Genomic DNA, 23,697 nt, shown 5'->3' with positions numbered 1-23,697 from the left:
GAAATTGAGTCTGTATGTTAGCAGCAGCCACTCAATGTTAGTGATGGCTGTTTAACAGTCTGATGGCCTTGAGATAGAAACTGTTTTTCAGTCTCTCGGTCCCAGCTTTGATGCACCTGTACTGACCTCGCCTTCTGGATGATAGCGGGGTGAACAGGCAGTGGCTCGGGTTGTTGTTGTCCTTGATGATCTTTTTGGCCTTCCTGTGACATCGGGTGGTGTCAGTGTCCTGGAGGGCAGGTAGTTTGCCCCCGGTGATGCGTTGTGCAGACCTCACTACTCTCTGGAGAGCCTTACGGTTGTGGGCAGAGCAGTTGCCGTACCAGGCGTTGATACAGCCCGACAGGATGCTCTTGATTGCGCATCTGCAAAAGTTTGTGAGTGTTTTAGGTGACAAGCCAAATTTCTTCAGCCTCCTTCAGCCTCCTGAACAATTATTCAAATTGCCACTCTGAATATTTACATAGACCCTGCTGCTACTCGCTATTTATTATCTATGCATAGTCACTTTACCCCTACCTACATGTACAAGTTACCTCAACTAACCTGTACACATGCACATTGACTCGGTACCGGTACCCCTGTATATAGCCACGTTATTGTGATTTTATTGTGTTACTTTTTATTTAATTTTTTACTTTAAAATATTTTCTTAACTCTTTCTTGAACTGCATTGTTGGTTGAAGGCTTGTAAGTAAGCATTTGATGCTAAGGAACTGATGTGACAATGTATTATTTTTTGGGTCTTGGGTTTTAGGTTATTGTCCTGCTGGAAGATCTGTCCTGCTGGAAGTGTCTGGTTGAAAGCAGACGGAACCAGGTTTTCAAGGATTTTTCCTGTGCTGAGTTCCATTCTGTTTCTTTTTTTATCCTGAAAGACTCCCTGGAGCTTGTCGGTGATAAGCATACCCATAACATGATGCAGCCACCGCCATGCTTGAAAATATGAAGAGTGGTACTCAGTGATGTGTTGTTTTGGATTTACCCCAAACATAACGCTTTGGAAGGAAATTCAAGACATAAAATCATTTTCTTTGCTACATTTTTTGCAGTTTTACTTTAGTGCTTTATTATAAACAGGATGCATGTTTTGGAATGTTTGTAGAATTTCTTTGCAGGAGAAATATTTTTTCTTCACTTTGTCATTTAGTATAGTATTGTGGAGTAACTAAAATGTTGTTGTTCCATCCTCAGTTTTTGTCCTATTACAGCCATTAAACTCAATAAACTTGGATGGTGTATCAATATACCCAGTCACTACAAAGATACAGGCATCCTTCCTAATTCGGTTGATGGAGAGGAAAGAAACCACTCAGCGATTTCACCATGAGGCGACTGTTTTAAAGTTCAAGGTCGGAATACGCATAGAGAGAAAAGTGTGTCAAAAAGGGAAAATACATTCCATTTACACTTAACTCGGGCTGGAATTCTCCCCTCATTGTCTATGAAGCTGTGTTGCAGTGTATTCCAATGGTAGACAGACTTCTCTATTTAAGATGAAATATATAAAGGTCCTCAATCATCTCAAACCATAAGTGCTATTGCTCAAACTGCAGTATTGAGGTGACCTGAGAGAGACAGAGCATTTTCCTGGGTGTTTGGTCTCAGCGTGAGTCAATCACCTCACACAGCCTCTTCCTATGTCCCCTCTCATAGCCTGGTGTTACAGATCAATACGGCTCCTAGAACTATGGAAGGACTCACACTGCTTCACAATCAGCTTCCAGAGCCTCTGTTACAGCCTTTGCTTGACTCTGCGGTGAGGCAGGAATCAAACGCCTTTTAAATTAATACATGAGAGGTCTTTGTGGGCCCAAAAGTCACTGACTGGAGCCTAGGGCTGTGTATCATTCCTGGTATGTGTCTATTTCTTTCTCTCCGTTATAAAGAGAAAATGTGTTCAGCTGTTCACTGTGGAGATGGTAACTTATGTAACCTGTCCATTAGGTCCACCCTCAAGAAGTTAATTAGAATTCTTACCATTCAGCTAATTATGTAAGGTGAATATTAATGGTGGGGTGCCTCAAATGTGGTAACTGTAATCATACATAGATACAGTATTTAAACAACTGTTACTACTGCCCATTTAGTTATGTGTCCTACAGTACATATAATAGTGTCTCTAATCACCTAGTGGCATTACATATTATGTGTATTTCCTGTTTAAAATTACTGTGCTGGACCGTTGAGGGTACGTGAGGGAACTGGAAAAGTCCTCTTTTTCCCCTCATGGTGAATAGTTTTCTGAGAGGATTAGACGGTATTATTAGATAGATTTTCCTCCAGGGGAAATAATATAAATCCTGTGAGAAGTGCTATCTGTAACCTTTGTTTTAACCTGCTGACTGCAACATGAGTGAAAATGCAAATCTCTCCCATTTATCCCGTTTGTTTAAGCCTGTCATGGATGGAACAACATGCTAGATTTAATTTCTTTTGACAAAGGCAGGGATTGCCAGCAGTGGCTTTGTAACAGAACCTTGAGAAAAATTATTGAAAAAAATCGAATTTAAGTTTGCCTTTAGGCACATATATACAATGCATGCATTTGTCCTTTGAATATTTTACTTATGTACCCAGCCTGGTCTCATAGACTAGACATAACATAGTAAATGTAAATCTGTGACACTTCAATTATTATGATATGTTATGTTTGGTATACTCTTATTAAAAAGATTTCCAAAACGGTTCTTCATCTGTCCCCATAGAAGAACCCTTTATGGTTCCAGGTAGAATTCTTTTGGTTTCCATGTAGAACCGTCTGTGGAAAGGGTTCTATGTGGAACTCAAAAGGGTTCTGCCCGGAACCAAAAAAGTGTTATTCAATAGCACCTTTATTTCTAAGAGTGTATGGTTACATAAGACAGTTGGTTACTTAAAACTCTTATTGCTGGGGGGCAGTATTGAGTAGCTTGGATGAATAAGGTGCCCAGAGTAAACTGCCTGCTACTCAGGCTCAGAAGCTAAGATATGCATATTATTAGTAGATTTGGATAGAAAACACTGACGTTTCTAAAAATGTTTGAATGATGTCTCTGAGTATAACAGAACTCCTATGGCAGGCACAAACCTGAGAAAAAATCCAACCAGGAAGTGGGAAATCTGAGGTTTGTAGTTTTTCAAGGCATTGCCTATTGAATATACAGTGTCTATGGGGTCAAATAACACTTCCTAAGGCTTCCACTAGATGTCAACAGTCTTTAGAACCTTGTTTGATGCTTCTACTGTGAAGGAGGGGGGAATGAGAGCTGAATGAGTCAGGGCTCTGCAAGAGTGGCATGAGCTGATCACGCGCGCTCACGTGTGAGCGACCTCCATTCCATTGCAATTCTAAAGACAAAGGAATTCTCCGGTTGGAACATTATTGAAGATTTCTGTCAAAAACATCTTAAAGATTGATTCTATACATCGTTTGACATGTTTCTACGACCTGTAATATAACTTTTTGAACTTTGTCTGAAATTTAGCCAGGACTTGCACACGCCTCGTGAGTTTGGATTTGTTTTTCCAAACGCGCTAACAAAAGGAGGTATTTGGACATAAATTATGGACTTTATAGGAACAAAACAAAATTGTGGAACTGGGATTACTGGGAGTGCATTCTGATGAAGATCAAAGGTAAGTGAATATTTATAATGCTTTCTGACTTTTGTTGACTCCACAACATGGCGGGTATGTGTTTGGCTTGTTTTGTTGTCTGAGCGCTGTACTCAGATTATTGCATGGTGTGCTTTATCCGCTTTTTTAAAAATCTAACACAGCAGTTGCATTAAGGAGAAGTGTATCTATAATTCCATACATAATAGTTGTATCATTTTTCAATGTTTATTATGAGAATTTCTGTAAATTGATGTGGCTCTCTGCAAAATCACCGGATGTTTTGGAACTACGGAACATAATGTGCCAATGTAAACTCAGATTTTTTTACATAAATATAAACTTTATTGAAAAAAACTTTGTGTAACATGAAGTCCTATGAGTGTCATCTGATGAAGATCATCAAAGGTTAGTGATTCATTTTGTAACTGTATTTATTAGAGAATGATTTTGTTCGGGCACCAGGCAGGTATTAACCATGCCGAATGGAAAAGAGCAGAATAGAGAGAGTACCACTACCAGACCCACACACATCAGTAGAAGAGGCTGCCTAGAGTGTAGCCTGTTTACCAGATAGCCAGTGGAGAGAAAAAATAATACACACCATATAAAACCCACATCACAGCATAGGGGTAACCCCAACAAGAATACCTCATACAATAATAATACTAATAATGGCAGAGCAATTTAACAGCAACTTCATACAAGAAAGAACCCAGTCATCAACAGAGGATTTGCAATAATATGTATCATCGTCCAGTGGAGGAGTGCAGAGGGTATGAATGTGGGTGTTGTTCATAGACACAACAAAGGCCTTAAAAATGTCCACAATCTTCTCGGCCATATGTCATTAGTACACCTCAATACAGTTCACATAACAATGCATAACTTGCAAGCAACCTCCCTTTTAACTAAAATGTCCACCCAAATACTTCTGGCAGGGCAATAATAGTCCAGATCTAATGAACTTCAATGGGAAGTGCATTGGAAAAATAGAGAGTCTGTTGCAGGGTAAAGCACTGGAACGATAGAGGGAAGAGAAAAAGAGAAAGAGAACAAGAGAGATCTTAGCAGGGCCGGTGTACTGTCTGACTGTCCAATGGTTTGTTGGTTTGTATGTTAAAGCTTATCCATGTGATCCATAACGGGTGCGGTCCCAAACGAAAACAACCACGACCTAGAGCGATTACACCGATGATTGAGTTAAATACTTTATAAATTACACACGCTGAAAACAAACAGCCCACACAATCAAACTGTCGCGCCACCCAAGAGCTCCTCCCCAAAGAGCTGAATGAGCTCTCTTTATTTCCTCCTTCCTTACTGCTCATGCGCTCTTAAAGTGGCAGTGCACGGTGAAGGCTCTGTGCAGATTTCGCCACAATTTTATCTCTATTTCTGCTTTTTGTGACTCCTCTCTTTGGCTTGAAAAATGGCTGTGTTTTTCTGTGACTAGGAAGTGACCTAACGTAATCGTTTGGTGTGCTTTCACTGTAAAGCCTTTTTGAAATCGGACACTGTGGTGGGATTAACAACAAGTTTATCTTTAAAATGGTGTGAAATACTTGTATGTTTGAGGAATCTTAATTATGAGATTTCTGTTGTTTGAATTTGGTGCCCTGCACTTTCATTGGTTGTTGTCATATCGATCCCGGTAGCGGGATCTCAGCCATAACAAGTTTTAACCCTTTAACCTAACTCCTAAACTTAACCCTAACCTTAACCCTAAACCCTAGCCTAGCCACCTAGCTCAACAAATCTTTTTACCTGAGATGACGCTGCAGATGGCTATATTGGTCCACTAGTAAAGGCCCCAGTGCACTACTTTATTTTGAATTACTATTAATAAAACGTATTGGGATGCGGAGGATTGCATTCTGATTTTTCAGCACCCCTAATTCCGGTGGCTATGGATGTATCACATCTATAGTAATCCACCTAGACAGCTTGACTCAGGTGTATTTATCTGGCTGTTAGAATACAGTTCCTGAATATTTCCCACAAACCCTGCCATTCCAACTGCACCATTACACACACAAGAAAGGTGTCTCTCTCTCTCGCTCTAAGACTGACAAAAACAGACATGGTCCATCCACTCCCACTCACAGGAGCCCTGTCCACACATTAGATTATCTTGGATGAGCAGCTTGGGTAGGATAGGAGGGTAAAAAGGACAAACGCTTTAGCGCTCTGGCTGTCACTGTTGTTTGAAGAGGAGACAAGACAGTTTGAGTGTGCTGGTGAGGCGAGTGGATTTATCCAAATTAGTCATCGGCTTAATAGGACCCTTGGGCTCCATTCATTATTCCACAAACAGCCATCCCTTCCAACTCGGGTGAAACAAGGTATGAAATTAATGTATAAATATTAATGGGCTTTCAATGGAGGAAGGCCTGCTTATCTTCTTAGGCTTGAAGAGACCAAATTTCAAACACAGATGTTGTGAGAATGTTTGGAGCAGGTCCCGTGGGCTGTTTGTTAGTGCTTGAACTGGACATGAGCGATCGAGTGATTAAGTCGTACCAAACACTGATCTGGTCTTTTATCAGGCTCTTATCACTGCCATCAAGCTCTCAGTATCTCTTTATAAAGCAGGTAGGGCCATTATAGCCTGACAAATAGTTATCTTAGGGAGAAAAGAAACATCAAACAAATGCAAGACTGAGAACATTACTTCCCTAAGGGGGCCTTGCTAAAAGCTGTATATCTCAGACAATGTGTCTAGAATGGGGTTCAGAGTCCAGTACATGACAAATACTTGCGAGGTTGTCTCCTATCAAAGTTGTAAGTTGTCACAGAGCTGTATCAACTGCAAAGCATTCAGAACAAATTTTATTTGATCTTATAGAGAAGCCGTAGTCAGGAAGATTGGCTGAAGAACCAGCAAACAGCACCAGAAAAATTATCTAAGACTTCTTTAATTTTGGCATGGTTATCACAGCAAACTAAAGGTGACAATAATCAATACAAGCTTTCCTTGAGTAGATTTACTTTTCCCTGTGGCCTTTTCCAGGAAGGACGGGGCATTGTGAGACACCCGACTCTTAGCAGGATTAAATTAATGCAGAGTAAACCCTGTCTCATCCAGACTGCTTCCTCTCAATATTCAGGCCCTGCCATGGAGCCCAGACATGACATTTCACTCTCTGAGCCCCGACTCCAATATATTTCATTACATGACATCTGTGGCCACATCAGAGGAATGTAGGCGAACCGACCAGGGTGCCTGCAGCGGACACACATCACAGATAGAGAAGAAGCTGTAGAATATATTGCTGACCTTTTACAAAAAACATGACTCAATTTATTGACTTAACGAGTGAGAGCCTCATTTAGGAGAGTGTTGAAAATACCAGTTATTGCAGAAAGAAAGAGAGAGGGAGTGGGAGAGGTGGGGGGGGGGGGAGAAATGGGTCACTCCGTGTTTACTAACCTAAGATATGCTGCGTTCTTTTCCCTGTGCAAATGATGGATGGGACAATTTGGTATTGATGGCTGAACCATGGTCAGTGTGCAGCTAAGGGTTCATTCTTTATGTGGCTGTGCCAGCATGTTGATGGAATGCTGACCTAACTTGCTGACAGAGAGCAAGCCTGAGGGCACTGAGAAGAGCTCTGTGTGATGTTGAGGAGAGGATTAGAAGATTCAGGACAGGACCTTCACCTGTGGAGACCAATGGATTAGTGGATTTAACAGATATATCACATCACACAGCCATTTAAACAATGCTGGCCATTGATTTGTGTGATCAACTTGTGTAATATCTACCCCAGTGAAACAGATTTATATGTTATGTGCCGGGAACGTTTTCACCAGCTATAATTACCAATACATCTGTCACTGACATCAACACTCCCCTCCCTCCATTCCACTCCTTTGCCCCCTAACAGAGAATTACATTATTCTCAATTCAGCCAGCCCTCTAATTTGTTTCCATCAGAGTAAATGTGTACTTATCATATTTCAAAGTCAAATTCAATCAGCTGGAATATGGAGTATGGACTCTGAGAAATGTAGGCAGGGCACCACTAGAACAGCAGCATGCGGCAGAGGTGAAAAAATTCCACAGTTCGACCAATCACACAGCAACCCATGCATGAGACATGTACCCCTCAGGGGATGAACTTGGCATATGCTTACGGTTAATGAATGCACTCATTCAAACCCACGTGCACACGCACACACACACACATGCACGGACACATGTTTCATGCTGCATTTCATCTTATTTTTCCCAAATGATCCTTACGTTAACAGTTACATCAAATACTACATCACTGTTCACACCCCGCCCCCTCTCTCTCCAGCGCTGTGTTTCTAATGCTCTATGCATAATGGGGTGTCACAGTAATAAGGTTTTGTCTGTATCAGTGTCTAGCGTGGCTCCTGTACCTGTGTGGCTAGAATAATTGCACCTGACAGGTATTGGAATCAATACAGTATGATGGTCTTACTATAATCTAGGATACCAATTCGAAGCGTGGTAAGTGTTCATGTTGTTTTTTTGAATAAGAACACTGAACAAAACAATAAACGACAACGTGAAAAACCAAAACAGTTTCGTGTGGAAACAAAACACAGAAAATAATCACCCACGAAACACAGGTGAAAAAAGGTCAGAACGTGACAGAACCCCCCCCCCCCCCCCTCCCCCCCAAAGGTGCGGACTCCGGCCGCAAAACCCAAACCTATAGGGGAGGGTCTGGGTGGATGTCTGTCCATGGTGGCGGCTCTGGAGCGGGATGTGGACCCCACTCCACCATAGTCCTATAGTCCTTCCCCGCCTCTCTACCCGCCTCCGTGGCCTCTTTAACGCGGCGACCCTCGCCGCCGACCTCGGACTGGGGACCCAAGCCAGGGGTCCCGAATGGACGGGAGATTCCGGCAGCACCAGACTGACTGGCGGCTCTGCCAGCTCCTGACTGACTGGCGGCTCTGGCAGCTCTTGACTGACCGGCGGCTCTGGCAGCTCCTGACAGACGGGCGGCTCTGGCAGCTCAGGACAGACGGGCGACTCTGGCAGCTCAGGACAGACGGGCGACTCTGGCGGCTCAGAACAGACGGGAGACTGGCGGCTCAGGACAGACGAGAGACTCTGGCAGCTCAGGACAGACGAGACTCTGGCGGCTCAGGACAGACAAGACTCTGGCAGCTCAGGACAGACGGGAGACTCTGGCGGCTCAGGACAGACGGGAGACTCTGGCGGCTCAGGACAGACGAGACTCTGGCGGCTCAGGACAGACAAGACTCTGGCGGCTCAGGACAGATGGGAGACTGGCGGCTCAGGACAGACGGGAGACTCTGGCAGCTCAGGACAGACGGGAGACTCTGGCAGCTCAGGACAGACGGGAGACTGACAGCGCTGGGCAGGAGGAAGAGTCTGGCAGCTCAGGACAGACGGGAGACTCTGGCGGCTCAGGACAGACGGGAGACTGGCGGCTCAGGACAGACGGGAGACTGACAGCGCTGGGCAGGAGGAAGAGTCTGGCAGCACTGGACAGGCGAGAGCACCTGTAGGAAGGAGACGGAGAGACAGCCTGGTGCAGGGGGCTGCCACCGGAGGACTGGTGCGTGGAGGTGGCACCGGATAGACCGGACCGTGAAGGCGCACTGGAGCTCTTGAGCACCGAGCCTGCCCAACCTTACCTGGTTGAATGCTCCCCGTAGCCAGGCCAGTGCGGTGAGGTGGAATAGCCCGCACTGGGCTGTGCTTTCGAACCGGGGACACCATGCGTAAGGCTGGTGCCATGGAGACGCACTGGAGACCAGATGCGCTGTAAACACCATAGTGTTTCGTGAGAGTCTCCCCTTTCCAACGTCCTTTGTACGCCAACGTTTTTGTGAGAAAACTGATTTTTCAAGATGTCTCATGGTCTGACAAACACGGCTGTAGCCGCAGTTTGACAAATCTCCAAAGTTGATTTCCAAACTGTATCAAGGGTTGATAGAGGCTTTTCCTGATGATAGAAAACATGTCATCCAAAAATGTGCCAAAATCTTGGGAGACACTATTGATGATTATGAATGGCTACAGATATGTTAGAATAAATTACTGTAGTTTAAAACCATCCATAGAATGTACTATATTCCAGTTAAACTGAGTATCATACACTCAGAAATTATATTTTTCTGCTGGAGGTGTAAAGCACAAAAGGGGACATATTTGCATATGTTGTGGTCTTGTGAAGGCTGGCTGAATTCTGGCAAATAGCATGTTGTTTTATCTCAGCATGTCTACAGATTCTCCTTGTTTTTGTTTGCTTGGAAATGTTGATATTGGAGACTGTTATCAGAAGAAACTGTAACCTAGCATTTATAGTGGCAAATAAATGCATTGCCATTAAATGGAAGGTTGGTGGTCCTCCCACAATGTATGGAAGAAATTTAAAATGATGTACAGTATCACTAGATTTGTTTTAAGATTAAGGGTATACTGTGCACATTTCACTAGGTCTGGATGCTGGGCTACTCAGTCCTAGCCCTGGGGGTCTGCTGTACAGGTGTCACTCTGGTCATGGCCTAACACACCTGAAACCAATAATGAATGTCTCACTAAGATCCCAAAGCTGAGTGGGGTGTGTTGGGTTGGGTGCTACAGAGCCATGGACACCTAGGGGCAGGACGGGGTGACCCATGAAAGTAAAACGAGCTCTACAGTACTATTAGGCCTATGATATGAGTTCTATGGAGGGTGTACTACTTCTGTGTGTTAAAACAAGATGGGAAGGAAGTTGTGTTGTGTTGGGGAGAGAGTTTAGTTATTGACTAGACTGGTGGGGGTCGGTTGTGTGGAAGGCTCGGTTTGGCTGGGCGCTCTGGCTGAATTTGAAATAGAGTATGTCTTCAAGACAATCAAAAGTTGACTTTGTACTTTATTTGTAAGAGTTGTTCATTTGATAGGCTATTCGTTAAAGGGGCAACACAATATTGAGTATTGAATTACAATGTCTCTAGTTCAGTCTTATAAATCACTTAAAAAAATATATATCTTACCTAGCTGGATGACTGGGCACTTTTTCTTACTTTTTGTTGCTCTACATAGAGCTGGATGGAAAGGCCATGGGTCATATTAGATTGTGTAGAAATGCAGGAAATGTGCTTCAGATGCCCATCAAAATGGGAGGACCCCCAGACCCCCTGCCAAGTTATGTCCCCCTCTGCAAATAGCACTGCTGGGTGATTTTAAAAGGTTACAGTCAATCGATCAATAACATAGTAATACACTAAGCAAAAACGTTATTTACATTTTTTTACAGTATGTAGAATTTATGAGAATAGAAAGGTTCAGAACATTTGTGAAACATTACAGAACAGAAAAATATATGGCAAATAAAAAAATGGTGTTCAGCGATAGATTGGAAGGGGTTGAGTGGAGCCGAAGGACAGGACTAAAAACAAGCAAAAGGTAGCTATTGTAAAATATACTGTGTACGTGAAATGTATATATATATATATACAGTTGAAGTCAGAAGGGTAGCCTAGTGGTTAGAGCGTTGGACTAGTAACCGAAAGGTTGCAAGTTCGAATCCCCGAGCTGACAAGGTACAAATCTGTCGTTCTGCCCCTGAACAGGCAGTTAACCCACTGTTCCTAGGCCGTCATTGAAAATAAGAATTTGTTCTTAACTGACTTGCCTAGTTAAATAAAGTTAAAATAAATAAATGAACAGGCCTCACTTATTATCACAGAGTCTAACGATTCACTGGTCTTTTCCCCAAAAAATTAAAGTTAATTTTAGGTTTGGTAACACCTATACCAACTCCTTGTGAACCCAGTTAAATTTAGGTTTGGTAACCCTTATACCAACTCCTTGTGACCCCTCCACCCTTTCGTCCATTCTAGAAATCTATTTCCGAATAAGACAACATAATACGTAAATCTATTTTAAAATAATACCACATAAAATGTCTCATGATATAAAAAAAAATGTTTACTGAGTTTGCAAGGAGTGTTTGGCCATATAATATATATTTGTTACCTTTAGAATCCATTCCCCTGGCATTTTGCCTAGATCTTTCAACCCAAAATAAGTTATCCTGTGGCAAATTTAGTCAATTTCTCATCGTAAGGAATTGGAAATATTTAATCCCTGGCCTCTACTAAAAAGTTAGGTAAAACGTGATCTCATATGTCTTCCATCACATAGAGACCGTAATCTCTATGAACCACTAATCGATCTAAAAGGATTTACACCACTATGTGAAAGTTCCATTCCTGCTACTTTCCGTAGGATTTGTTGTTTCGCTTTTGAAACGATGCATTGGTAGCATTTTCTACGAATACAGCAGGCTCCATATCCACTTTACACTCTCTTTTCCAATGACCAATAGCCCCACACCTGAAACGAGACTCTGTCTCCCTACTCTCAAATAAAGTATTCAGGAAGACCTTATTATTCCCTAAATAAAGAATTCAGGAAGACCTTCTTTTCAGGAAGACCTTCCTGAATTCTTTATTTGATTTGAATTCATAATAATTAATTGGTCATGGCACTTAATACCTTGTATTAGTACTGATTCCATAGCGTCTTCAAATGTATTACTGGAGAATACGGAGGACTTAATGGCTTTTTCCCGTATTGCCTCCAATATCCCTATTATTGATAACACACATCACCAAAATTATTCATACTTGTCTTCCTATTTCCACACAATCTGCCATGGTTCACCACTCCAACAGGGCACAAAACGAATCTCCCATTCACACACACACTCACACCCTGCGCTATTACAGCCACTGCAACTGGGCCATTTGTTCTCCCGTTACAGGTTTAGCAGGGAACCAACTCCACCCAGAATCGTTATACAATGGGCCTACCGAATTAAACTCAGGCTCTCCAGGTCCGTATCCCATTCTTTGTTGACAATATGTCAAAATGAGTGGAAACAGATATAGTAACTTGCCAACATTGTTTGTTGCCAGCTCTGCTCCACTGATCTGGACTCTTTGGTTGGACTACAAATCGTGGTGAAACCTGATCACATCTGTTAGGTTCTTATTTTTCAGAGTAAATAACTCACGGACAGTAGAGAAGCTTAACCAAGTTTAATTATTACCAAAGGGCCGTTACAGCTGTAATTCAGACAAAAGACATGCCTTCAATGGTTTCTCCCCTTTTCAGTACTGTCACATGCAATTATTTTCCCTGCACTCAGCACGTTCCAAGCTTAGTTGTCTTACTACAGAGAACTATTAACTTCTCACTCCTTTATATACTATGCATCTGATCTATCATGTCTTTAATATCTCAATGCTCAAAGTTTACCCCGAATCCAACAGTAGTCTCAACAGCACTCTGTAGAGTAACACAATGGTGTAGCCTGAGGACCGCTGGTGTTCATCCTCCTTTGGGTACATTGACTTCAATACAAAACCTAGGAGGCTCATGGTTGTCACCCCCTTCCATAGACTTACACAGTAATTATGACAACTTCTGGAGGACGTCCTCCAACCTATCAGAGCTCTTGCAGCATGAACTGACATGTTGTCTACCCAATCAAAGGATCAGATAATTAATCTAGTACTGAAAGCATAAACTACAGCTAGCTAGCACTGCAATGCATAACATGTAAGTAGTATACTAAAAGAGAGAAAGTTTTTAACAAATTAAACAAATCTGCATGGAAACAGAATATTTGCGTTAGAATCCTCTGCCATGAAGATGCATTAAAACAAGGTGCCATTGCACTATGGATGATAATAAAGATGTGTATCAAAGTTTTCCGCTGTGAAAACTAAACTGTGCACAGGTATGTGATGTGATTCTCTATGGGACTGAGCTGGTGCCAGACTGAGCCTGCATCCCAGGGACCTAAGGATGCCCTACTCCTCTGTAACACCCTTGCTCACTACGCGCTCCCTCTTTACCAGGGAGCACAGAGAGAAACACTGGAAGCAAGCCTCAGTGTCATGGCTGCAGTTGGTGCCAAATTATCCAATCTCCCCTGTGTGTGATCTCAGAGGTGTCTGAGAGCCATGTGAGCTCATTAGCACTGTTGGATCTTTCCAGTGTCGGCCCCAACACAACCAGCTGACAAAACAGACTTGAAGTCCTGGAGGGGCGTAAGTCACAGTCACACACAAACACAGGCTGAAACAGACTTGCACACGCACACACACGCACACACATACAGACACACACACACAGGCCACACAAAAATTGGATGAAGACATTCTATAGCGGCAGGCTCTCAACAGCAACCCTAACCCCAAAGACTTAAATGTTTTATTTGTACCACTGGTTCCATTGAGAACTCCCTGTTTTTACAAAATATTGTGCCAAATGATCCCTGTCTTGCCAAGCTATTTTGACTCTCTGCAGGTGAGTCGGGGTACGTGTCTGCCTTACCCGGAGGACACAATTCTGTATTAGACTCTGTCTGTGGGTTTTATTCTGTGAATAATGTGAAATTGTATAGGTGTCCAGATGAGATCACCCACTGGCAAAAGTGTAATTATGTGTTTACCAGAGCTTCAGGCTGTGTGAGTGGAGCAGTGGCAGGCCAGACTCCATTGTGTATTCTGCCCTGTGTCTATTATTTGCTTCCTGGGCCGTCCTGGGAAAACAGGTTCCCAGAATACCTTTATCTTCCTCTCCCTGTAGCATCCATCACTGTGTTTCTTAATTCTCCTTATATATACAGCAGGGGAAAGTCAGCCTGCCCTTGCCTTGCCAGAGGAAACATCCCATTGCATTAATGTACAGGATTATTAAAGCTAGCTAATGACTGCTAACAAGTATAATATGTGCATGACTTTCATGTAGAATGGTCAGATGCTATGCTGTTCTATACAACACCTGCTTTACATGGAAATGTTTCAATTGCCCATCGCTGAAATGTGAAATGTGTCGGAACCAACTAGCTATTGAACATGAGGTATTGTCATAACTCAAGACCATGTTAGCCTGCTGAGCTAAAGCCAAGGTGCTTCAAAGATAATTAGTAAAAATCCAAATAACTTCACAGATCTTCATTGTAAAGGGTTTAACCTCTCTAAGCACCGAACCCGTTAGCGGGATGAAATTCGACAACATACGGTGATCGCTACCTAAATAGTCATATTAAACATTCATGAAAATACAAGTGTCTCACATGTATCGAAAGCCTAGAATCTTGCTAATCCAACTGCGTTGTCAGATTGAAAAAAAGCATTTACTGCGAAAGAATACGATGCGATTATCTGAGCATAGAGCCCCATAAAAAAAACTATTTCAACCAGCACAGGCGTAACAACATCACAAATTGCAATAAAATAAGTAGTTTACCTTTGACGATCTTCCTCTGTTTGCAATCCCAATGCTTACACAATGAATGGTCTTTTGTTTGATAAAATCAATTTTTATAGCCTAACATGAAACATTTTGTGAACCGCTTGTGTCATGAATTCCATCTCATTCAATTTTCGACGACACATTTGATGAAAATACACACACGAAACGTGACTTTTCCAGTCATGTTTGGTTTCATTGCAATCAACTGGTTTGTTTGTAACACAACCAAACTTGATGGGTCATTTCGCGAGACGTATTGACTGAAATAAACCGATTTGAAGACAACAAGTAATGTGCACCAATGATATGACCACTGTTTCGTTGATTGACTGTATTTTAACCCAATGACCACTGATCGTCTTGAAATCTAGCTGGGTAGATAGCCAATGAGCTGAGGTAAACGGCAATATATAATGTTTATGTGTTGGAAGACCAACCTATGTAGTAAACTCCTGCGTAAAGACGGTAATTCGCCATTGAAGATTCATACTGGAAGGAGCCAAGCTTGTGACGCACAGCCCTTTTCAGTAACTCGCATCTTCAGCTATTTATATATCGAACATCATGGCGAATAAGTCAGGGAAAGCTAAATCTAAGACTAGATATACAAATGTAGACAAAATTATAGAGGAAATTGATCGTGACAGTGAAACAGATCTTCTTTTAGAAGACGAATCAGCTAGCGACCATAGCTATGACTCCAAAATGGAAGCATATTTTTTGAACGGAGAGGACATCGTTTTGGACTGGTAAGTTCTTCTCATGCTAATGCCGTTGTTTGAAATTAATAATATAAAATATTATTTGTGATTTCTTTAAGCATTTTATTTGCAATAAATAAAAATGTAATGAAATTTGTAAAGTACACATTGGCTATGCGTTGTGGGTGGGGGTATGTTTGTATGTATGTGAATGACACATAGCCTATGTTTGTGTGTGTGTGTATATAAAATGGAATGGAGTCGAATGTAACAGCAAACCCACACATCGCAACACAGCTCCGCCCCACCCCCACATGAAATAGCCTATTTGAGGCAGGCCCACAACAATGGACAAAGTTAAATGGAACAGCACTTTATGTTCCCTGTACTCTATATATCTGTTTATTATACCTGTTGATACAGGGCTCATCAGTGAAACTATTCTAACTGAACATTTTCTTTCACAGTGACACTGACTCCGAATGGGAGCCCCCAGTGCCAAGGTGTCCATCCCCCACTGAAGCTGGTTCATCCAGCCGGACACCTGTTGTCTCCGGCTCCACACCTCCCGGGCCATCTAGAGGTGTGAAGGCACTGACAAAGAAGCAGAGGAGGGGAAGTGTGCCACCTGCTAACGAAGGGACAGAAGGGCGTTGGCACACTGTCCTAGAAGATGATGTGGAGCCACCTCCACCAACATTTAGGCCGAAAAGGAAGCTAGGTGAACATGACGTCAACTTACAGCCCCCTTCAGCTTTTTCAGCTGTTTTTCACCCAATCCATTGTCGATTCGCTCGTGTCTCACACAAATAAGTATGGGGAGAAGAAGCAAGCAGGCAAAGGTAGCATGTCAGACTTGTTCTGCTACCTTGCACTGGTCGTCTACATGGGGCTGGTGAAGCTGAAAAGCCTGAAGGACTACTGGAAAACATAATCTTTCTACCAGCTACCTTTCCCCATGACTGTTATGTCTTGCAAAAGGTTTCTGGTTATTTCACAGACGCTTCATATCAGTGACCCAAAGGATGATGAAGCGAATGACAAGAAGAGAGGCACAGCAACGTTTGATAGACTGTGCAGAATTAAACCTCTCTACCAGAGCATTGTTGAGGCCTGCAAAACCTACTTTCAGCCAGCCCAGAATGTGTCAATAGATGAGAGGATGGTAGCCTCAAAGGACAGAATGGCCTCAAACAGTACATGAGAAACAAACCAACCAAGTGCGATTACAAGCTGTTTGTGTTGGCTGATTCTGTGTGTGCCTACACATGCCATTCTTTTGTCTATGATGGGAAGAACAGTTTTGCTACCGGTAAGGGACTTAGCTATGACTCTGTAATGGAGTTATTGGATTTTCAACTGCTAGGGAAGGGCTACAAACTGTTTGTGGATAACTTCTACACAAGCCCTACCCTGTTTGCAGACCTTAGGAAGCGGGAAGTGTGGGCTTGTGGCACCATTCGTACCAACAGGGTGGGCTTTCCGAAGACGAAGGTGAACGACATGCCTAAGCGGGCTGAGCGGGGGACCATGCGATGGATCCGTGAAGATGGCCTGCTTTTTGTAAAGTGGATGGATACCAGAGAGGTGTTGATGTGCACAACAATCCACAAGTCCTTCAGTGGGGATCATGTCATCAGATGTGTGAAGGACGGTGCCGGGGCATGGACCACTAAAAATGTCCCCATTCCAACTGCAGTAAAGGACTACAACACAACTGCAGTAAAGGACTACAACAAGAGCATGGGAGGTGTGGACCTGTCAGATGCGCTGATATGCTATTACAATGTCCTCCATAAGACGATGAAATGGTACAAGACATTCTTCTATCATTTCATCGACATTGATGTGGTGAATGCATTCATCCTACACAAGGAAATGACTAAGAGCTGTGGAAAGCCCTTCCTCTCACAGAAAGCCTTCAGAGAGCTGCTCATCAAGGAGCTTGCTGGCTGCAGCACCACTGCACCACCTCTACCTACTCTACCTCTGTCCCTTCTGCTCCTGCCACAAGTGTTCATCTGCCCAAATGTATTTCTGCAGGCATGGATGTGCCTAAGGGCCAAAAGGGCACAGCATGGAGGCGTCGCTGTGTTTGCAAGATGAAGTCCCCCATCACCTGCACCACATGCTTGGTGACCCTCTGCTTTACAGCAGAAAAGACTGCTATGGCACCTGGCATCAGCAGCACAACATTGTGTAGAGCTTTGGCAAAGTGGGTGGGGTTATATCCTTCCTGATTGGCCCTGTCCGGGGGTCTCATCAGATGGGGCCACAGTGTCTCCTGATCCCTCCTGTCTCAGCCTCCAGTATTTATGCTGCAGTAGTTTATGTGTCGGGGGGCTAGGGTCAGTTTGTTATATCTGGAGTACTTCTTCTGTCTTATCCGGTGTCCTGTGTGAATTTAAGTATGCTTTCTCTCTTTCTCTCTCTCGGAAGACCTGATCCCTAGGACCATGCGTCAGGACTACCTGGCATGATGACTCCTTGCTGTCCCCAGTCCACCTGGCCTTGCTGCTGTTCCAGTTTCAACTGTTCTGCCTGTGGCTATGGAACCCTAAACTGTTCATATTTACTCTTGAGGTGCTGTCCTGTTGCATCCTCTACAACTACTGTGATTATTATTATTTGACCCTGCTGGTCATCTATGAACGTTTGAAAATCTCGGCCATGTTCTGTTATAATCTGGACTGGCCACCCCTCATAGCCTGGTTCCTCTCTAGGTTTCTTCCTAGGTTTTGGCCTTTCTAGGGAGTTTCTCCTAGCCACCGTGCTTCTACACCTGCATTGCTTGCTGTTTGGGGTTTTAGGCTGGGTTTCTTTACAGCACTTTGAGATATTAGCTGATGTACGAAGGGCTATATAAATACATTTGATTTGATAGAGGACTGAGGGTCTTCCAAATATTGAAAGTGTGTAAATAGTTGCCCATGTAATTTTGTAAATGTATTTTTTTTTCTTTTTTTTCCCCCATATTTTCTTCTCCATTTTTTGGGGGTTGTGTTAGAATACCATTTTGGTATTTTGTATATAGTTATTTGTTTCAAAATGTATACCTTCACCAATTAGGCCACTTGGGTACATTTGGGTTACTTGTGTGGGACACCTGGGTGACTTCATGATAAATGTCATGTAGCACACTCATTTTGGAAATTATAATTCTGAAACTTTCCACAAGTACTGTTGGCCTCTTATGTTTTTTACTGAATTTTAAATCTTGTTCATTTTAAAGATGATGATACGACAATAAAAATAAAAAACATATGTTTTTTTCATTGTATTATCTAAACCAGATCTATTGTGTTATATTCTCCTACATTCAATTCACATATACACAAACTTTCTTTCAAATGGTACCAAGAATATGCATATCCTTGGTTCTGGGCCAGAGCTACAGGCAGTTAAATTTGGGTATGTCTTCAGGCGGAAATTGAAAAAAGTAGGGGGTAGCTCTAAGAGGTTATTAAACACTGTTTCCCATGCTTTCCCATACTTGTTCAATGAACCATAAACATTTAATGAACATGCATCATGCACCAACTAGCTTATGAACATGCATCTGGTCATTAAGACACTAATAGCTTACGGACGGTAGGCAATTAAGGTCACAGTTATGAAAACTTAGGACACTAAAGAGGCCTTTCTCCTGACTCTGAAAAACTGACTCTGAAGAAAGATGCCCAGGGTCCCTGCTCAACTGCGTGAACGTGCCTTAGGCATGCTGCAAGGAGGCATGAGGACTGCAGATGTGGCCAGGGCAATAAATTGCAATGTCCGTAGTGTGAGACACCTAAGACAGCGCTACAGGGAGACAGGATGGACAGCTGATCATCCTCGTAGTGGCAGACCACGTGTAACAACACCTGCACAGGATCGGTACATCCGAACATCACACCTGTGGGACAGGTACAGGATGGCAACAACAACTGCCCGTGTTACACCAGGAATGCACACTCCCTCCATCATTGCTCAGACTTTCTGCAATAGGCTGAGAGAGGCTGGACTGAGGGCTTGTAGGCCTGTTGTAAGGCAGGTCCTCACCAGACATCACCGGCAAAAACATCACCTATGGGCACAAACCCACCATCGCTGGACCAGACAAGACTGGCAAAAAGTGCTCTTTACTGATGAGTCGCGGTTTTGTCTCTCCAGGGGTGATGGTCGGATTTGCGCTTATCGTCGAAGGAATGATCGTTACACCGAGGCCTGTACTCTGGAGCGGGATCGATTTGGAGGTGGAGGGTCCGTCATGTTCTGGGGCGGGTGTCACATTATCATCGGAATGAGCTTGCTGTCATTGCAAGCAATCTCAACACTGTACGTTACTGGGAGGACATCCTCCTCCCTCATGTGGTACCCTTCCTGCAGACTCATCCTGACATGACCCTCTAGCATGACAATGCCACCAGCCATACTGCTCATTCTGTGCTTTATTTCCTGCAAGACAGGAATGTCAGTGTTCTGCCATGGGCAGCGAAGTGCGCGGATCTCAATCCCATTGAGCACATCTATCTCAGACCTGCTGCATCGGAAGGTGAGGGCTAGGGCCATTCCCCCCAGAAATGTCCGGGAACTTGCAGGTGCCTTGGTGGAAGAGTGGGGTAACATCTCACAGCAAGAACTGGCAAATCTGGTGAAGTCCATGAGGAGGAGATGCACTGCAGTATTTAATGCAGCTGCTGGCCACACCAGATACTTACTGTTACTTTAGATTTTGAACCCCCTTTGTTCAGGGACACATTATTCAATTTCTGTTAGTCACATGTCTGTGGAACTTATTCAGTTTATGTCTCAGTTGTTGAATATTGTTATGTTCATACAAATATTTACACATTTTAAGTTTGCTGAAAATAAACGCAGTTGACATTGAAAGGACATTGCTTTTGAGTTTAAAATGAAAAAATGTAGGATGATGCAGTCTGGAGGTAAGACATACAAGTATACTTCAGTGATGGTTTGTGACAGTGTAATGGTTTGTTCAGGGGCTTGTGAGTTGCCATCGTACTGTAACGTCCCATTCAACAGCACGTCTAATGCTCATTTTGGAAGAAACGCTAAAAGCGTTGCACCATAGAAAAGAGTGATACAACTGAAAGTGGTGACACATATTACAGGGGATTCAGCTTTCATTTAGAATGAAAAATTAAAGCTATGCCTACATGGATTCAAAGAGGGAAAAGAAGTGAAATCTATTAAAAAAGTGACCATTCACTCCACACAAGCAGTCTTTGGAGAAATATTGCTTCTTTTTTTGCAATTGAAGTGAGCTAGCCTCCTCTCTCCTTAATTTAAACGTAGTTTCTAAAGAGCCTCTGCCTTGATCTGTCTCAGACGAAAATCCCTGCAGATCAGGGCGCAACTCCGCCCACCAATGCCTCTTCAACCGGGTGCTCAGAGACATAGCAATAAAATATTAATATCTCCAGCATCAAGATTCTACCACCACTACCGTCCCCTCCAACCTGCCCACCTCCTGCCAATTTACACCTGGAGGATTAGTTTCAAGTGAAGGAGCCTCCTTCACAGACAAGGCAAGGGGGGATCTAGACAGCGGGGTGAGAGACAGCTGGGGCACTGGGCCTGAAATGTTCAACATCCCAGAACGCCCTGCAAACAAATTAAACATCCATTTATTATAAAATGATATTGGTACAAAGTCCCTTCTGGGCAAGCATGGTGAGCAACAGCCCCCAAGCAGTGAGAAAACTAAGTGAGCCATAAACCCACATCAGAGTAGATTAATTACAGTTAGAGCTTGACTAAAACAGAAGATAATTCTGGCTACTGTTACTTTTTTTAAAGATATAAGAGCCATGGAGAACTGCAAAAGTGTTTTTACTGCTCTCAACAACATTGCTGCCTTGAATTTAACAGGCGCTATCGACAAAGATCAGTGGAACAACGACTACTTTCTGCACAAGGTAAGTGTGAACCAGAGTGACTTGACACAACGGGGGGGGCAAACAAGCTGTACAAACAAAACAGAAATTACACAGGAACTCTTACTTAGTTAAAGGGGTTCCAGTCTGCTGTGAAGTGTTCATCCATGTATACGGGTAAGAGTCTAGCTACATTTCCACATATTATACGTTCTTTTATCGGAAAGTTGTTTTCATTGCAAGTTAAAGCATACTATAAGCTAGCTAGCAAACATTAGTTTGCTGGCTCGCTCGCTAACATTACATGTATGATCTGTGAAGTAATATTATTTGTATTTCAGCCATTTGAATTGCTAGTTATAGCCTAATGTTGGTTCACTAGCTAACATTGAACCTAGTTGGTTAGCTTTAGCTACCTGCAGATTCATACTACAGCATTTCATGAACGGTGGCTAGCTATGACTCCTGAGGGCTCCCGAGTGGTGCAGCGGTCTAAGGCACTCCATCTCAGTGCTAGAGGTGTCACTACAGACCCTTGTTCGATTCCAGGCTGTATCACAACCGGCCGTGATTGGGAGTCCCATAGGCGGCACACAATTGACCCAGCTTCGTCTGGGTTAGGGTTTGGACGGGGTAGGCCATCATTCTAAATAAGAATTTGTTCTTAACTGTCTTAACTGTATTTCATGAACATGTGGACATGTCTAGACAATAGTGACAGATCCACTTAGCTAGATGTGGCTGGGGGGTGGTTAAAGCGTTTCTTTCACAGGACCCATCAATTTAGACAAGTGTGTCTGGGTAAGCATCCTCTAATAATTATAACATATTTACATTATATTTTTTATCTGGACACTTTCTATTTTTGATATTGCTACTATGCAGATATGCAAGTAAAAATTTCACTGTACCGTTTACACCATCTCTATCCTGTGCATGTGACAAATAAACATTGATTTTGTTTGATATAGAGTGTGTTTACCAGAGACGGTAATGTGAAGAACAACATGACCTGCACCAAAGTCAGATTAGCATATAAGCCAAGGACTAGATCAAGTGCATTTTTGCCATGACTTTCACCACTTTTAGTCTTAATCTTTTGTTGTTTACTACACTACTCACTCTGTTTAGCAAATGGCCTCACATGTGAATCTGTAAAGAGATGGATGGGGCTAAGGCTTAATAGGGTGTGAATAGGTGTAGACAAAGAAGAGCTCTCCAGTAGGTGTACCAAAATATTCAAGGGCCCTTTTCTCAAAAGTGGGGTTACAAGTGTACCAACTTTCAAAGCAGCATTGCTTTCACATTATTCCTCAACTGCAGTGTATGATATGATACCATTTTCTGGCTCAGAGTCTCTACTTTTATCCAATGTAAAAAACAAATTCAAATTGTGCAACATAAAACCCAATTGAGGCCTATTTTAATTAAGACTCCGTAATGTTTAATCTGTAAGTGTTGATTTCAATAACAATTTTCTTACATACATTAATGGATATTTTAAAATATTAACATGAATATTGAAAAAACACCATCTTTGATTTGGCTAATCTTTCAATATATTGTTGAATATAATATACTCGAAGGGCATATCAAAGTTCTTACTAATGTAAGAAAATTGTTATTGAAATCAAAATACTACTCAAATTACAGAGCAAGTGCTAAAGCTTCATATGACACCACATTTTGCTTAAACCTACAGATGAAACCTGATGGAGACTTAAAGGAGGCCTCGATAAGGTAGACATATCATAAATATGTCAACTCTGATAAAAAAAAACATGTTCAATTATGCTTTTAGATACAAATTTCAAATATATGTCAACAATCCTTACTCCAAATGACCCTTCTATGGATTACATTTCGTGAAAATCAAAGAATGGTCTTTTCATGTCCTGGTTTTGTGAGGAATCACTCTTTTCTTTCTTTTTACTTTCCATTGAACTTGAGAGATGATAGACAAATAATTAACTGAGATGCCATTAAAGTATGTCTTCATGTGTCTTTTTATGTTGATGTCAAGTGTATTGTGTAATAATATCAGAAAAATACATTATTTAGTTCAATGTCTGCCCCCATCAAAATTCACTCAGTCTCAGCTGGATTCATTTTTTGGATGTTCTTGAAAACAAGCCTTAAAAATATTCATGAATATGTATATCAGTGTACTCTCAAGGCTCAAACAAACCATTGTATTATTCTCAAGGGAAGAATAACTAGAAATTGTGAAGTTAGACAGAGATTCAAA

The 23,697-nt window shown here is 42.4% G+C and overlaps 1 long non-coding RNA gene and 1 pseudogene across 1 annotated transcript in view; both read left to right on the top strand.

Annotated features, from left to right (window-relative positions):
• LOC149983225 (uncharacterized) overlaps window positions 1-885 on the top strand; it is a 288,192-nt gene extending 287,307 nt beyond the window's left edge. The window contains exon 3 of the long non-coding RNA XR_016495969.1: window positions 758-885. This is a non-coding gene — a long non-coding RNA (uncharacterized LOC149983225). The remainder of the gene's footprint in view (window positions 1-757) is intronic.
• An 18,361-nt stretch (window positions 886-19,246) lies between these two features.
• Window positions 19,247-19,954, top strand: LOC149983224 (uncharacterized; annotated as a pseudogene).
• The last annotated feature ends 3,743 nt before the right edge of the window (window positions 19,955-23,697 follow it).

Source organism: Oncorhynchus mykiss, chromosome 5 (genome assembly GCF_057628025.1).
Source record: "Oncorhynchus mykiss isolate SJ-2025 chromosome 5, ASM5762802v1, whole genome shotgun sequence".
In the NCBI taxonomy this organism is placed as follows: Eukaryota; Metazoa; Chordata; class Actinopteri; order Salmoniformes; family Salmonidae; genus Oncorhynchus; species Oncorhynchus mykiss.
Note: the sequence above shows the minus strand (reverse complement) of the source record. Positions and strands in the feature narration are given on the sequence as shown.